Below are 16,369 nucleotides of genomic sequence, written 5' to 3'. Positions count from 1 at the left end.
GATCATCTTTGTAACCAACCCGGCCTTGAACACCTCCAGGCATGAGAAGTTCTAATGTCATGTTTTTAAAAAGAACCAAACCAAAGCTTTTCTCTTAAGAAAAGGCCTTTCTGCCAAACTTGGATGTCAGTTCCCAAAGTTCAAAGGTTCGAATGAATGATTTTAAAAACCCCTGTAAATCAACAGTGTACCTAGAGATTTTTCCTACGAAGTTCAAGATTTGAAAAAGCATTGAAAGTTTATGTGATAAAGGTAAAAAAAAATAAATTGAGAAATGTGCTTAACACTAATTTTCCTCCTTCTTCATACTCACCATCCTTTTTCTTTAGAAAAAACACAGTGCATCAAAAGAAACCTCACAGGTCACAGGCTGTCTTCTCTGAGTGCAAGAGGAGTAAGAGGAATACTCCCCCCCACAGAACAGAGAGCAGGGCACTCTGACCCCAGCACACCTCTGTCTCACTTGGGTTAACGCACAATGCTCTTGGGTCTGCTGAATTTCCTCCCCTTCCCAAGCCAAAGACACAAGCATTAAACTCTTAATTTCATTCCAGAGGTAAAAGAACTACATAAACACACATTTTGCATTTTCTTACTGTGCCCAAGAACAAAAAAACCCAAAACAACCCACTTCTCCAAATGGTAGCAAGAGAGCGAGAGCGAACTGTGCCTCAGCCCATGCTGAGGCCTAGAGGGGACTGGGGGCTCTCCCTGCTCCCCACTTTCAGTCCCCTGTGGCAAGAGGGCCCAGCCTGGCTGCTCACCAGCCCCAGCCCCAGGCCCCACTTGCTGGTCACAGCTCCTTTTATCGCGAGGGAGTTCTGCAAACACTGGGCTGTGGCTCTGACTGTGGTTTGAGGCTTCCCAGCTGCTCAGCGCAAAGGCCATAGCCAGGGCGCTCATAATGGCAGAGATGCAATTTAGAGTGCTCTCAATCTGCCAGACGTCAAGTTCCTAGTGACCGGCGAGGGTGAGCACCCTGTCACTTATTTTAAGAGTCTGTCGTTCCATTTAAGCCATTACTGACAAAAGTAAAGGGACAGCTCAATCAAAAAATAAGCTTTTGCGGAAGAGTGTTAACTGATGTTGATTAAATCTTGTTTTCAGTGCATGGTTCATCCTGAAGAAATCTGGTCAGAATACATGACAAGTTCAAAAACAAAACAAATGGAAAAAAAAAAAAACCAAAACAACCAACATTCTGGTTTTGCATTGGGGAGGGACTCTTTATCAGGGAGTGGAGCAATGGAATGAGGGGTAACAGTTTTAAAAAGACAGAGGGAAGATTTAGATTAGATATCGGGAAGAAATCCTTTATTGTGAGGGTGGTGAGACACTGGAACAGGTTGCCCAGAGAAGCTGTGGGTGCCCCATCCCTGGAGGTGTTCAAGGCCAGGCTGGATGGGGCTTTGAGCAGTCTGGTCTAGTGGGAGGTGTCCCTGCCCATGGCAGGGGGTGGGAACTCAGCCATCTTTAAGGTCCCTTCCATCCCAAACCATTCTGTGATTCTATGATTGTCCACATGGACCTCACTGAATTGCACACCTGAAATAATCAGGGATGAGACCTCACATTTGAGATGCTGGCTGGTAACACAGGATATTACACCACATGCTTGTAATTCAGTACCAGAGTACAAGGCAAAGAGAAAAATTCTGAAAAGGCTTGTTAGTGTAAACAGCAAATACTTGTTATACGGGCACTACTGCAAAGGCTTGACAAAGAGTATGTTTAAGGGCTCCTGAACAAGAGCAGCAAGCCAGGAAAGGTGTAGAAGTCTCTGAAAAACCATGTGGCAGTGGGCTCCAAGCAGTTGCAGGCTGGAAACAAGATTCAAGGGATATTGATGAACTGCAAACAAATCTGGGCTCCCTTTGAGCATCAGGAAGAACCTGGGAAGTGGTGTTCAGAGGAGTTATTTTCTTGTAATAAATAAATGGCTGGGCTGAAAGCTCCTTTGGAGACTGGTGCTTGAGAACTGTGGGCTGTCAGCCTGCCCAGGGTGAAGCAAACAACAGCCAGCAGGCACCGACCAAACAGACATTGACTTTGCAGATTTTTTTATTTCCCCGCCACCCCACCCCTCTTCAACCTAAACAGAACCTGAACAGTGGAAGTTCTACTGAAATCAATTAAAACTCAACTGGAATTTAGTCACAGCTAGATTTGAAACAGAAGCCATGCCCTGACTATAGATTGTCTCTCTCAGGAGTAGATCAATCAGAACAACTGCTCACACCTTCGTACTGGTTTCAAATATGAATCCTGTGTGTTCCTGCAATATAATCATGACCAACGCTTAACCATTACAGCAATTGAAACAACAGTATTTCAGAAAAAAAGGCAAACACTCATTTTAAAAGATGTTTTGTTTTCCAGGGCTAAAAAAAAATTTAAAAAAAAATGGAGAAAATACTTGACTAGGTACAGCAAGGTAAATTATAACTATCACAAAGGTAGTCATAACTGTCAAAGGCTTTAGTGTAGTCCACACAGAGTCTCTCGCCTGACTGCCAGATGTATGGCAGCAACGAAGGGGGAGAGATCATAAAAATATTTCTACCACAACTTCAAAAACCAAAGCGCTAAAAGCTATTTTCCTTCTAAGAAATTAGGAGGAAAAATGCAAGCTGACTGATGCAGAAGCAAGAAGACATAACACAGTATTATCTATACTCATTTTTATAGCTCATCCGGTTGTGGCAGCAAATTAATATTGTTTTCCAAAAGTAATTCACAGCTATAATATCACTTGGGAAGGGAAAAGCTTTGTATATGCCTATAATATACTAGCTACTACTTCAGCTGAGAACACAAAGATCTGGTTGAAATTAGCATATTTTTCTTTGTGGCCACAGAGGCCTCTAAACACAGAAATATTTGAATATTTCCAAACTCTGTTGCCAAGTGTTGAAAAGTCTGTTTGAGTGGTCTCAAAATAACAATGAACTACATTAGTAGCCTTTGGAATGTGAAATATGTATTAGAATCAAGTGTTTTGACATTTGGTAATTTTTTAGTTGATGTTAAAAATTAAGAGACAAGACTATCTACAGAAACAACAAAGCACACTACAGAGATGTTATCACTTGATACTGAAGAGCATTTAACAAATTGTTTCAGCCCTTATTTCTTATCTGCCAAAACACTTTCCAAATCACAGGATATTTCATGGTGTCACCTATAAGTGCAGAGGATCATTATACATTGATTGACATGACTTTAAATTGCGCTTCAACTATTAAAAGTTATTCCAACAGATTAGGGAAGGACTGAAAAGTGTAAACCTTAAAAAAAGAAATATTTAAAATTGGTGTACTGGAGAGGAACCGAGTGTTCCTTGTATTCCTTTCACAGTGTGTAAAGAAGTTTTTTTTAATAGTCATAAACATTTTTCTCTTGTTTCTGATAACAGGCCTTCACTGAAGAGGAACTCACCAAAACAAATAAAAAAACCTGATACCAAATATAACTTATAAACACAGTATGACAAAGCAGAAAATGGGCCATTTTCTTTCAGTGTAGGTCCTGTAGGACCTTCCAGTTTAGTCCTGAAGAATTTCAAGAATTTTTTTTTACCCAAACTACACCTTGACCTGACTGCCTGATTCTATCTTGTCCCCCATACATCTTGAGTTTTTTATTAAAGCAACTATTATTTAAGGACTAATATTTGTCAAAAGTCTGCAGAATAAATGTTTCCATAAGAAGTTTTTGTTTGTCTTTATAAGGAAAGTTTCACCAGCATTTCCTCTCCCATGAGGTAACTTACAAATTTTGAACTAGAAAATACTTGACAGTTCTCTCTTCCAATACCAATTCTCTTTTTTTTTTTTTCCCCCTATATTTCTCTGAAGTGCAGTTGTGGAAATATTCCTTCTGCAAACATATTCTGGATGGATTATAAAGCCTGAAAAGTGTCTGGCCGAGTTTCAAATTACAAATTCATGTTTGGGTGTGTAAAACAACACACTGAAAACGTTACAAATGATTAATGAGTTTTAACTCAGATTAAATTGAGGTTGATAATATTTTCATTTCATATTCTAAGGAAGTTAAAATGTACAGTTACAAGAAAAGTACACTATACTGTATGAGCTTCCATTAATGCAGATCTTAAAATAAAAAACTGCTACTAATTTTTTCTAGTGCTTATCTTTACATTTATCCCAAAGAGATGATCAGGAGTTTGGAGGAGAGACGTGGACAACAGCCTTAATGTTCACATATGTGGTCTTCAACAAGATGATATGGGAAAAGTGACAGCTGCAGAATAGAGTGTGAACTAAAAGTAACACAATAAAAATGCAATGATAGGAACGTGACACTGTGTACAACATATAATACGTGCATTGGTGCTAGAGAGGTTAGCATATAAACAGCTAACACAGCGCTATTGCCAAGTACTAGTTTCACAACTTCTGTAGAGTTTGAGCTCAGAACTCTAAGGCAAGGGCAGAGATCTGACTAAACTGCCCAAAATATCCATCCCTTTCCACAGAAACCAGTGTATGGAGAAGTAAAAACAGAAAAACAGGAGAAAATGGAAAATGTAACCTTCCCTAGTGCCCCATGGAAGCTGAGGCACAATCAGCATAACTCCAGGTCCCACAGTGACTGCCATGCCACTAGATTCAGCCAGACACATACACCCAAGAGAAATGAAGTCATAAGGATTTTATTTTCAGTCTAATATAATTTCAGTTTAATCTAATTCAGTATTCTTGTATGGCTTTTGTTTTGTATACTTGGTGTCTGAATCCTCCTGTTTATCCTTCCACACCACAGCCGCCTTCTTAAGGCACTACAGGAAGCAATGCTTACCAGCATCATCTACTCTCTCTTTCTGTCAATACTGTCACAGCAAGGACTGAAACCAGTGCCAGAAGTCCCTCTTCATAACAAAACACATGGAAACTAATTTAGTTTATAGGATGCAGGTCACTGCACAGCAGACAGACTTCATGAAGTTGTATCTGAGCAAATGATCTACAGATGAACAGAATCATCATGCTACCAATTCATGTGTGAAATATTTTTCAGTACAATTAAGTGATTTGATGTTCTATATTTCTTTGATCAGCATCTTGTGATGATTAATTTTCAGTACTGTTTCAAAGACTAAATTATTCTTGGTCCCCAGCACTTAAGTGTAGTTCAAGATCATTAACTGTTGTGACAAAACAGCCATCAGGTTTATGCTTCCAGTCAAGGGATCTGTATCATGACTTACTAACATACTGATGGTAAATCCAATGAAATGTAATTGTTCTTCTCTGCTAACCATATTTCCTAATCCTCATTCATTCCTTGGCACTTTCAGGGTGGGGCAGATGTGTGTGGAAATACAATTCAAGACATAAGAAAGCAGCCTACTGAAGTAACCTACAGAGTACAACATTGTTATGCTTTCTATAGTCAAAGAAAGTTCTGTTTCTATGTTTTCATAGTTTCACTTCAAAAATTACCTGAAATGAAAGCCTGGAAATAAGCAGGAGTTACAGCTACTACATGTACACTTCAGTTACTATGACCCTATACAAGCCATACGGTCACACAGTTTTAACATCACCTACTTGCATCTGCATTAATCTCAACAGAAAAAAAATGCACAGGGAAAGCCTTAGAAAAGCAGGTATTCAAAATACTGGTTGAAGAGAATCTCAAGAGATCCAGTTTGGGACATCTTTGAGGTTGCCCTTCTTTCCTTCTCCATACAACATGCTCACTTTTCTTCCACCTTATTTCTCATAAGGATCTCTTGGTTCCTCCTGTATTGAACTGACGTTTTGGGGCAGAAGAGTGCCACCCTTGTACCTCTGTAACCTCAGAGGCTTTGCCAGCTGGTCTTATACCTTCATCATTTAGCATTTTCAATTGTAAAAGTTACTCCTAGAATGCAAGATGTTACCAAGAGAAAGGAATGAAAGGGTTGGATGTTTGCAATACTCATTGAAATAAGGGTGAAAGCAAATGTCTCCTTGCAGAGGTGCAAAATTACACAGATGTACCCCACAGAGCCCAGAAAGCACCAGCAAAATACCAACTGTGAGAACCTCTTGGACAGGGAAAATGAAGATAGGCAGGAGAAAAGAAATAACTTCCAGAAGGATAGGAGACAAACTGGCCTAATGCCTTTTGTTCTTAACTCCTAGGAAGAGCAAGCTGCAGGTGAAGAGTCAGATAAGAAGTTCAGACACATCAGCATCCCAAATAGGTAACATTCAATATTCAGCCAGAAGCTTGTTCTACTGTAGATGTCTATTACATTTACTAGGAAAATCTCCTATTAAAACTGGAGTGCACAGACTCATTCATTCCAAAATATTATCCAAACAATACAAAAAAAAAATCCAAACAAAAAGCCCCAAACCCCATAGTTAATCTACATTTGGGAATAAACCTGCCTTAAAGGCAGATTGATCCACTGACTTAAATAATTGCCTCTTACGATTTTTATGACTCTGATGTCCAAAATGTCTGGTTTATGTTCAAAGGGGTGGAGTAGAAGACAAGCCTGTGGTGTATTGCATCATGTACATATGAGGGTAAACAATATCCGAAATGGATGAACTGAATTTGTAAGACCTAAATCATAGTCAGTTTAGGAAGTCTGTCTTTCTCCTAAGCAGTCTGTTTATTTAGAATATTTTTTCATCCAAAGACATGACATGGTTTCTAAGGAAGTTTACAACTGAAGGCAACTGAAAAAACACAATAAATCTGTTTGCTATTTGTCAGTGTTTCTGGACAGCCAGAGGAGGCCGTTATGTTGTCATGGGAAACACACAAGTGCACAGAAGGGGAACTGTCACAATGCTCAAAATCCCTATCAGCCTGGTCTTCTCTAGTCTGCCTACACGGCTGCTAAGCAAATCAAAGTTACAGAAATTGTGAGACACAACCCAAACCTAAGAAAAGGCGCTCCCTATCTACACCTTCTGCTCTTTACAGAAAAGTCATTATTAGATAATTAGCCATGTTAGATAAATAACTATATGGAATTCAAAAGGGGCAGGACTAACCTTAACATAACATCTTCCATTGCTGAAGACTATCTGCTCAGATTTCCTCTGCGCATTCCAAAATCCTAACATTTTAGACTCCTGGGTATCAGTAAATATCAGAGGTGACCCTTCTCATCATCAACTGTCAAAAAAGCTATTTGGCCCGTCTTAAGAGAAATCACTTTTCCTTGTATTGGCTCGACATTCTCCCCAGAATACACTCTGAAATACAGCTTCAACCAACTGAACAAACTTCATGCCTACAGGGTACAGAAATTTCCACAGCTGTTTTGGAGAAGTGAGTCCTACAGACATGCATACACACCCAGCTCAATGAATGACTACCTTGATTGGATAAATTGGATAAATAGATTGGATAAATTCTTTGTTCATCCAACACCACCCTGCCCATTCCCATCCTCACCTCCGTGACTTCTTGGCCTGCAGTGAGTATATCTGCATGCTAGAGGGATGCAAACAACATTCAGTAAAGGTAACAGTAATAATTATTTTTAGGTGGTTGAGTCTGCTCAAATCACATTCTAGCAATTCATCTGGTGGATTTTTAGTCTTCCACTGCATCCACATTTCTAACCTCTCTTTATATCCCACTAGATATGTAGTAATAGTTACTTAGTTAAGCATGCCATCGATGTGACAGAATTTATGCAGTAAGTTATCCAGTCAGCTCTTCTAGGGCAGACACCGTGTTTGTGGGCATTGTACGGTGCTGAGCTGCTTGCCTCAACTTCACAGAACACAACAATATTGAAGATATGCGAGACACTGCATATACCCACAGACACTGACTCTGAATCCTTTCCTTCTTGCATCTTCTATTTCTAGATCTTCCATCTGCTGTGCAGAGACCTTTAACAGTGAGCAGAAGTTTATTAAAGTGCTCATGGCTAGCAACACAAACAAATTGAGATATTCAGACTCAGATGCCTTTAAATGTTTTCATGAGGTCCAGACCAGAATCAAACCCTGAAATTACACTTCACGTGAGAACTTGAAGTACTGTGCTTTCAACTCACAGAAAGGCAGAAAAAGTATTGTGGAAGTACTTATTTACAGAGTAGTCACAGCAAGAACACACTCCAGTGTACAATTACTGACAATGAAAGTCCTTGATTACACCAGAGAATACACTGCTACTGCACCTTACTCAACCCAAGACATCTTCCTCATTATCTCTCTCAAACAGGAATGATTTAGATCCAAATGCAGATTAAGATTGGATTAAACTAAATTAAAAGATCTAGTAAATGGTAAGCATGTTATAATAGGATAATGCATTAATTCTACAACTGGTTTGCTTGTGGCTGAGCCCTCTGCTCATTTTTATTTTTTTTTTAATAAAAGCAAATGGATTGAGCAGAATCTTCTGATGAGGGACACAGCAGCATCAGCTCTCTCCCAAGCCAGCACAGCGCAGCAGCTAAAGCTGCTCAGGCTGATGATCCAGATCCTCCAAGGCCATCTTTATTATATCTGCCAGGTCAATAATTAAATGTCTGAGGGTTAGGCTTTGGAGTTTTTTTGAGATGGTATTTTGTTGTGGATTGGTTTTTTTTCCCCCTAAATCTTCATAAATCCTCAAAAATCTTTAAATAGGTTTAAGTGGGAAATCAAGCAGTTACTAAAGATAAATCTTATCTTACTTGTATAATCCTGGTTTAGGTTAGGAAAAAAACCTGTCGGAAAATTTCTTTTCCCTGAGCATCTGTCACAACAGACTTACAGATTCTTATGCCTTGCTAACCAAACTAATTGCAGGAAAAGTTATATTTATGAGATTTTTGCCTTGCTTTCTTTTTTTTTAGTTAGCTCTAGAGTTTATTGATTTTTTTTTTAAAGAAAAAAACTATATATTTACATAATAAGTAGCGGATGGAGGAGTATTCATTTGAATTAGGTCATGCAGTCTGAGCAATAGCAGCCAGCCAAAAAAATGATTTCCCACATGGAGCCCCACACACAGCAATGCAAACACTCCACATGTACCTTTTGGGCTACATTTCGTGACGTTCTGGGTAAATACTGTAACATCTTATAAACAAACACTCAATCAGAAATGCGAGTTTACTAAAATTCCTGTATCCCCAGCATATGACTACATACTTGAGTCACGTGTTGACCAATACCTTCAGATAGTTCTGTTTCATGCTATTTTAAGGCCTGATCTTTTATGCAAACTGCTGATAATTATATGGTAGGCCAATGCAATTAGAGCAGTTTAACTGGAATTTCACCAGAATTTCACAGAAGAGGATGAGGCTGTTTACTGGTAATGAGGTACTATATACAGAAATAAAGAAACCTGAGATATAACCTCCTGTATTTTTAAAATGTTTTTCCGAAGTATAATTTCAGTTTATTACTATAGTTATTTTTCCCTACATTCCAGATATATTCCTGAACTTAATGAATACAGACTTGAATAAATTAGTTCAAGTACTATGGGCTTCTTTTTTCTACTCATTTCCTTAAGCAATCTGTGGGTCTCAAAAGTTATTGTGAACCAAGCCAAGAATCAAAAAAAAACCAAAACCAAAAACACCACCCAAAACAAACCACTGCACAACACCAAGAAAACCCCAACACTAAGAAGAAAAAAAGGCTCTGTAGTGAACTTCAAGGTATAACCTCTGCACCATCTAGTGCTAGCTGCAACAAGCAATATTAATATTAGAACAAGAATTACCCTCAACCAGGTTAATTCTATTTAACATATAACATGTGGACAGCCACCATGGCATTCCAAAACATCTCTTTGAGCACAGAAAATTAAAACTTAGTGTTTTCTAAGGTGATAATGAATAAAGTTTTCCCCTATTTTAAAGAAAAATAAAAAAGAAAGGTTATCTTCAATAGAAATAGAACCATTAGTTAAGTAACTGAATGAAACTAATGAGGTAGTGTTTGTGTAAACTAACTAATTTCCTTAGATCTTCTGATGGAAAGCAAGAAACATTTCGGAAAGCAACTGAAACAGGAGATGTTACATCTGACAGGTTTGTGCTGCATATCAAATTGCAAAAGGAACTCAGAGAATGAATTTTCTAATTTAATGAAACATTCAATATTTTGGTGAATTGTAAATTTCCTCAAAAACAAATGAATGTGCAACCTCCCTCTGGAAGAAGCAGCATAGACAATGTGATCCCAGAACTGGATTCCAGTATGAAGATAATGTTTCTACATTTCCATCTGAGGAGAGATTCTCATATGTGGCATCTTGAGATCAGGGTTGTTTTTTTTTCTGAAGGCAATATATTGAAGATCTAGAAAAATCTGTAAACTTTAACAATAACAGTAACCTATAGCCTTCAGAACTGATTCTCCTTTTTCTTTTTCCAGGAAAATCATGTTATAAAAGATTCTTCCAGCTTTGAGTCACTGTACATCATGAGGCATACATGAGACACAGTATGGGCCTCTATGGCATTTATATTAGCTTAGAATTTCTAATTATCTATTTTTCATATTTTTGCTCATTAAGAATATGAAAGCAAAAGCAATAAATCCAATCTCTCTGTTTCCCAAACAACACACCCAGGATGATGAACAGAAATGCTCTATTCGGATAGGCTGTGCCTAAATTTGGAAGGGTCCCTTTTCATTTCAGGGGAAAATTCAGTCCTTTTCTCCATGTGAAGCCACAAATACCAATTGGCAAGATTTACAAAAATAAAAGGAAGGCAATAAGTATTTATGAATTAATGGAACAATCAAGGCAAGCGATGGAGGCCTCCCTGGATGGGCTTCACATTAAGACTGTATTCCATTTAACCAGACAGAAGTCCTTAGATACAAAATATAAATACCCACGAAAGTTAATTGTCTATGAAGAACAGGACTCCCAAAATATTGACCTTTGCCTTGAACTTTATTCATTTGATTTCATATAGTACAGTATCCAGTCTTCAGGTGAAAATAACACTCTGCTACTATTCATCTCATCTGGGTGGTTTTCAAAGTTATCATACAGAAGGCTCATATATGAAGGTATGTCAATATCTCTCAATTTGTTTCAGTCATTAATTAAAGTGAGATGAGCCACAGTAACAGAGTTAACCTGCAAACCAGAACACAAGGCAAAAGGATTATGGATGCAGTGTTTAACTGTAACTAGAAAAACTGACCTCAGCTGTAGAAGTTTTGCCCTGAATAAGTAACTAGAGTCCAGGATTCAGAGCTCCTGTTGCATTTCCTGAACTTGAGCCAAGTCACCTCTCACTTTCTCATGCTTTGTTTCATTTTCTCAGAACAAAAAAGGCAAGAAAAATTTTAGGGTTTTTTTCAGCTTTTAAGTCTGAATTCTGCAAAACATACCCAAAAGTGTTAACAGATATCAAACTGTCAATAAAAATGGAAGGAGAGGACAAAAGTTACATCTCTAATTAATACAGTATTGACTACATTCTTTTAAACTGCTAGAGATTACAATTTGCAACGCTGAGTAAATACATGGTTTGCTTTCTTTGTAATCCAGTCTCCTGTCTTCTGAAATCATTGCTTAATAAAGAAATTTTTTTAAAAAAAAGGTGTGTTCCCTTGGATTCTGGGAAGACAGCAATGAAATATCAGGCTAAAGAGACAATAAAGGAACACAGCCTAGTCCATAAAAATCTAGTGAAAGTTTTTAATTGATGTATAATTATTGCTTTCAAAAAACTCTGAATTTAATTTGCAGCTCAAAACAGAGGCATTCCTGTAGCACAGAAGGAAACAGCAAGAGGACTTGATGCAACAAGAGGACAAGTGGCCTTTGCTTATTTTATGCAGTTAAATATCTTCAGTCACTATGTGGGGCGAAAAAACAAGATATTTTTTTTTTTAATTAGTCAGTCTTTAAGAATAAAGAACACTTTTAATATACCTTCCTTTTAACTAAGATTTACCTAAATAACTTGTTAATGTAAAACATAATTTCGGGATGCCAGTAAGTTCTTCACAACACTTTCATTCTTGTTCATTCTTTTGTAGGTAATTATAATAACAACAAACAAAATGACCTAGTAACATTTCCAGCTGAAAGTCTGGAAAGAAGGAGGAATCTTCTCGAATTGCTTTATAGAGGGGTCACAGTAAAAACAAACACATGATCCTCATAAAAGCATGCCATGTATTTTTCCACTGTACTTAAGGAAAGCACCAACCAGCACAGATCCACATAAAACAGTTTAATTTGAGACAAGCTCAGACAAGTTTTGCACATCTACAGTGTCAAGAAAAGATCTCTCTGGTCTTAGATTATAGAACTGATACATCAGAGTAAACCTAGCCACATTTATTTGATGTCGGACCTTGCTAATTAGGATCATATTAGGCCACCAGTTGGCCAACACATCAGCTACAACTCTCATGTTGGTTTATTAACACCACATTTTAATACTAAATCAAGTGAACTTTCAGTGAGAGCCAAAACATCTGTGTGTACACATTCCTTCTGAGGAGCACTCTCTCTCCATGCTGGCAGCAATTCTTCTCTCTAACCTTTTAGGCAGATACTTCTCAGAGCATTTTGAGGGCTGCTGGCCTCATCAGCATCAGTTCAAACCCAGCAAAGCACCTAAATTCTTGAGTGGTATCAATAACCTTCTCCGATAGGATTGCATACACCCACCTTCACATTTTAAAGGGGGCCTGAAAAGGAGGGACTACTGTCCAGGTGGCTGCAAACCTTATGTCAAGGCCTGGGTCTCAGACTGTAGCAAGTCCCAGGCAATTTCTCAAAGTTTTTCATTTCTTAATACTCTATAGACAGGAAATAATTTGGAACTTTCTAAATGCAAACTCTCTGCTTGATCTCTATGCAAGTGTTTCTTAAATTAAAAGCCTGGAAAACATTTCATAATGGAACTGGCAAAAACAAAACCGTGCATGAAACTGGAGTATTCTATTCCATTGTCCCAGCAACTAAATATTCCTCTGATATTATTTACATAGATTAGACGAGTATGGTATATGAAACATGCAAAAATACGAAATCTTTAATCATAATGACAGGCCTGCAAAAGAGAAGGGAAAAGAGAAAAAGAGAGCTTAACAGTACTAACCCCGGCACAGTCCACCTGAGATACATACATTGGGCAAAGGAACTTCTTGGAGATTCTATATGAGCTCAAGCAGTAGAGCAAGTACCTCTTGAGATATCCCACTAAAATTACAAACTGTGGAGTAGCATCATCAAAACTTCTGTAAAATTCAAAAGGGAAATTCAATCTCTACTAAGGTATTTAAACACGTTATTCCTATTGAGTTAGGAGTCAAAGGAGGAGTCACATGTACCTGGTACCACTGGGAACCTGAATCACTGCTAATACCCAAGCTTGTAAAACGTATATCCAACATATACACCAGAAGGGAGTATTGTCAATGTTTGGGTATGTTTCATCGTTCACTTAACAGACGACAGCATTCAAAGTTGGTTTTTTTCATGGAGGTATGCAAGAAATACATGCTTCTGATTCATTGTGGCCCAACAACCTTCGCTAAACTGCTTTGTTTTTATAATTGGATAATCTTTACTCCATATTGTGATAGCATGGTTTTAATGAAAATATTTTCATTGCATGTCAGGTCAGCGACTGGACTGATCTATAGTATTGCCATAGCCTCACAAAACAGGGCAAATGGAAAGAGAACTTACCACGGGATCCAAAAATGCAAATTCTACACAAGTGAATCCCAATTTATTGGATTCAGTCCAGAAATCCTCAGGCAGGCTAACTCCACATTGATTTTGGTCATGAAGAACTACAGCTTTACACAGGACTGCTCTTCCTGATTAGTCAGACAGATTTAAAAGACTTTAATTACCTTAGATTAATCAAATACTGGAGTCTGGCTGAAGGCTAATAAATCCTAATTAACAAAGATTATCTCCAAATATCTATTAAAGACTAATCTAAGTTATCTTTTGGCCACAGAAGCTAATTTGTCAGTAAAAGCAGTTTTAAATAATGAGATCAGAAGGGATTTGTAGACAACATATTTTTGGGGAAAATCTACTTTAAAAGTTAACCCTTTCACCTTCAATGTCAAGCAGACCAAGGATAAAATACCATTCACCAGGCATAGAATCTAACACAATCTAAACAACACTTGAAGATTCCAAACAAATTACTCAATTCAGAAATGTTTCCAAACTCTCAAGCCTGCCACCAGCTTCACTGAGACTAGACTAACCAACGTTTAGGTATCTTTTTTAAAACCTAGTCAAAATAATTAAGAACTCAGAGCAGTCAAAAACCCTCATTGTATATGGTTTTTTAATATACTTCTTTATATATACCCATATATAAAAATATATATCTACAACTGGAATATGCATTTTACATATATGCATTTATATATATATATATATATTCCAGTCATAATATTAGACAGTGTTAGGTTTTTAGCTTAGCACAAAAGAGCAATGTTCTTGTTCCTTTACGTTTCTAGTGCTATCAACTGAACTGCTTTCAGTGGAAGACGAAAGAGCTTTCTTCTGTCTAGAAAAGGATAAGCCTTCTCTCTTGAAAACTGAAACATCTGTTTTCTCAAGACATCTGCTAAAGAAGCGAGGAGGGCAGGATGTAAACTGCTTAGGCAAATAGTTTAAAGATAATGAAGAAATAATTAATTACAAGAAAAAAACTATAAGATTAAGATCTGCATGTAATTAGCTGTACTTAAAATGCCAAAACACTATGCTCAGAAAAATAGAATTAATGAGTTCTTGAGAGCTCCTGATGATTCTCACTAACACAGTGATAAAGGGTGCTGCAATCTGTTCTGAATGTTTACTGGGTGGGACCTGTGGAACTGGGCTCCCTGCTTACAGCCAGGCATATGCTGGAACAGTATGTTTTCATGCTGTGCCCAAGTCCCATTAGACTTGGCAGAGCCATAACCTATGGATTAGGAGGCTTGTGCTCAGCCAAAGACAGCTTTACCAGCACAGCTTGACTTGGTCCAAGTGCAACAGCATGAAAATATATTATGTTTTGGGGCACTTGTGGAGATTTCATTGATGAAGAATACATTGGATCCGATCCTTCACAAGCTAGTAATTTATTATAGGGCTATGGAAGTCAAAGAAACATGCAGTTTACATTTATTTAACAAGCAAGCGGAAAGGATTAAGTCCAGTTACAGTTCGTCTAGTGCTGGGTGTTTGTAAACACACATGGACCAAAACTGAAAAATAAAAAGATGAACTAAAAATACAAGCATGTTTTTAACAGATTTAATGGTAACGGAACTACTTCTATTAGTTTACTTTGTACTGCTAACCATGATGAATCCAAAAGTTTCTTTTAACCAACTGGTTTTAAAAATTAACACTACTTCCCACCTAGAATAGCTTTTAACATTACAAATAGAAGCTCCTTGCTGTCTCACTAGCTTTTATATTCATCAGAAGGAAAAGCGACCTACCACCCTCCTAGTAGGACTGGGAAACTACAGGATGGCTTAGTCTTTTGGTGGTGGAGCCAAATGCTGGTTCCAAGACTGGACTGCTGACTTCCACCATTTTTAAACTGGACACTCAAGAACACACCTCTACCCTGAGGCCAGATACCACCTCCTAAAGGCAGATCTATTCCCTCTCCAGCAGCACTGACTTTTTGTGTAGATACCACAGGATGTCAGGGAAATAAAATGACAGCAGGGACTACTGTTTCCCCACTTCACATGAGAAGCCTTGCCAAGACCAATGCTATATGCAGCAGCTGGTGATCTGGGTGAGCAAAAGGGAACTCAGTCACCTCTTCCCACTCCTTCTCTAATTTTTTTATTTTTTTTTTTTTTTCCTACTGGAACATAGTCTGCTACCCTGAAGCAAGGCTGGGAAGGCACTTTCTCTAGTCATCTGCTTTGGCAGGTCAAAAGAAATCAGCTTGCAGGCAGTGCTAAGGCTTACAGCCTGCCAGTTGGACCATTCAGATACAGCCTATTCTCCTACTGTACATTTAGAGGATGTTGCCAGATGAGGTCATAACATTCCTCAGTTTCCCTTCTATTTTGTTTTTTATTAAAGATAGTCAGAAATTTTAGAAAGAAACTTTTTTTTTTTGCCAATGGAAAAATGCTGATTTGTAAAAATGAATTTCTACAGGAACTGACACTGTCAAAAATCTTTCAATGAAAACCAGATACAGAAGACTAGCCAGCCCACCCACAGGCAAGCTCCCGAGGGGGCAGTCCTTTTGGCAGACAACCTCAGATCAGATTTGCAAAGAAAAGTTAGTTGGAAACATGAAAATTTCCACAGTATGGATGTTCCAGTTCCCACACAGCTTCCATGTTAATTGGTTGGTTTTAAAAAAACTAAGTACCTAGGATGTAGGCTCACCCTCTCAGGA

The sequence above is a fragment of the Calidris pugnax genome, unplaced genomic scaffold (assembly GCF_001431845.1).
Source record: "Calidris pugnax isolate Ruff unplaced genomic scaffold, ASM143184v1 scaffold42, whole genome shotgun sequence".
Taxonomy (NCBI): Eukaryota; Metazoa; Chordata; class Aves; order Charadriiformes; family Scolopacidae; genus Calidris; species Calidris pugnax.
Note: the sequence above shows the minus strand (reverse complement) of the source record.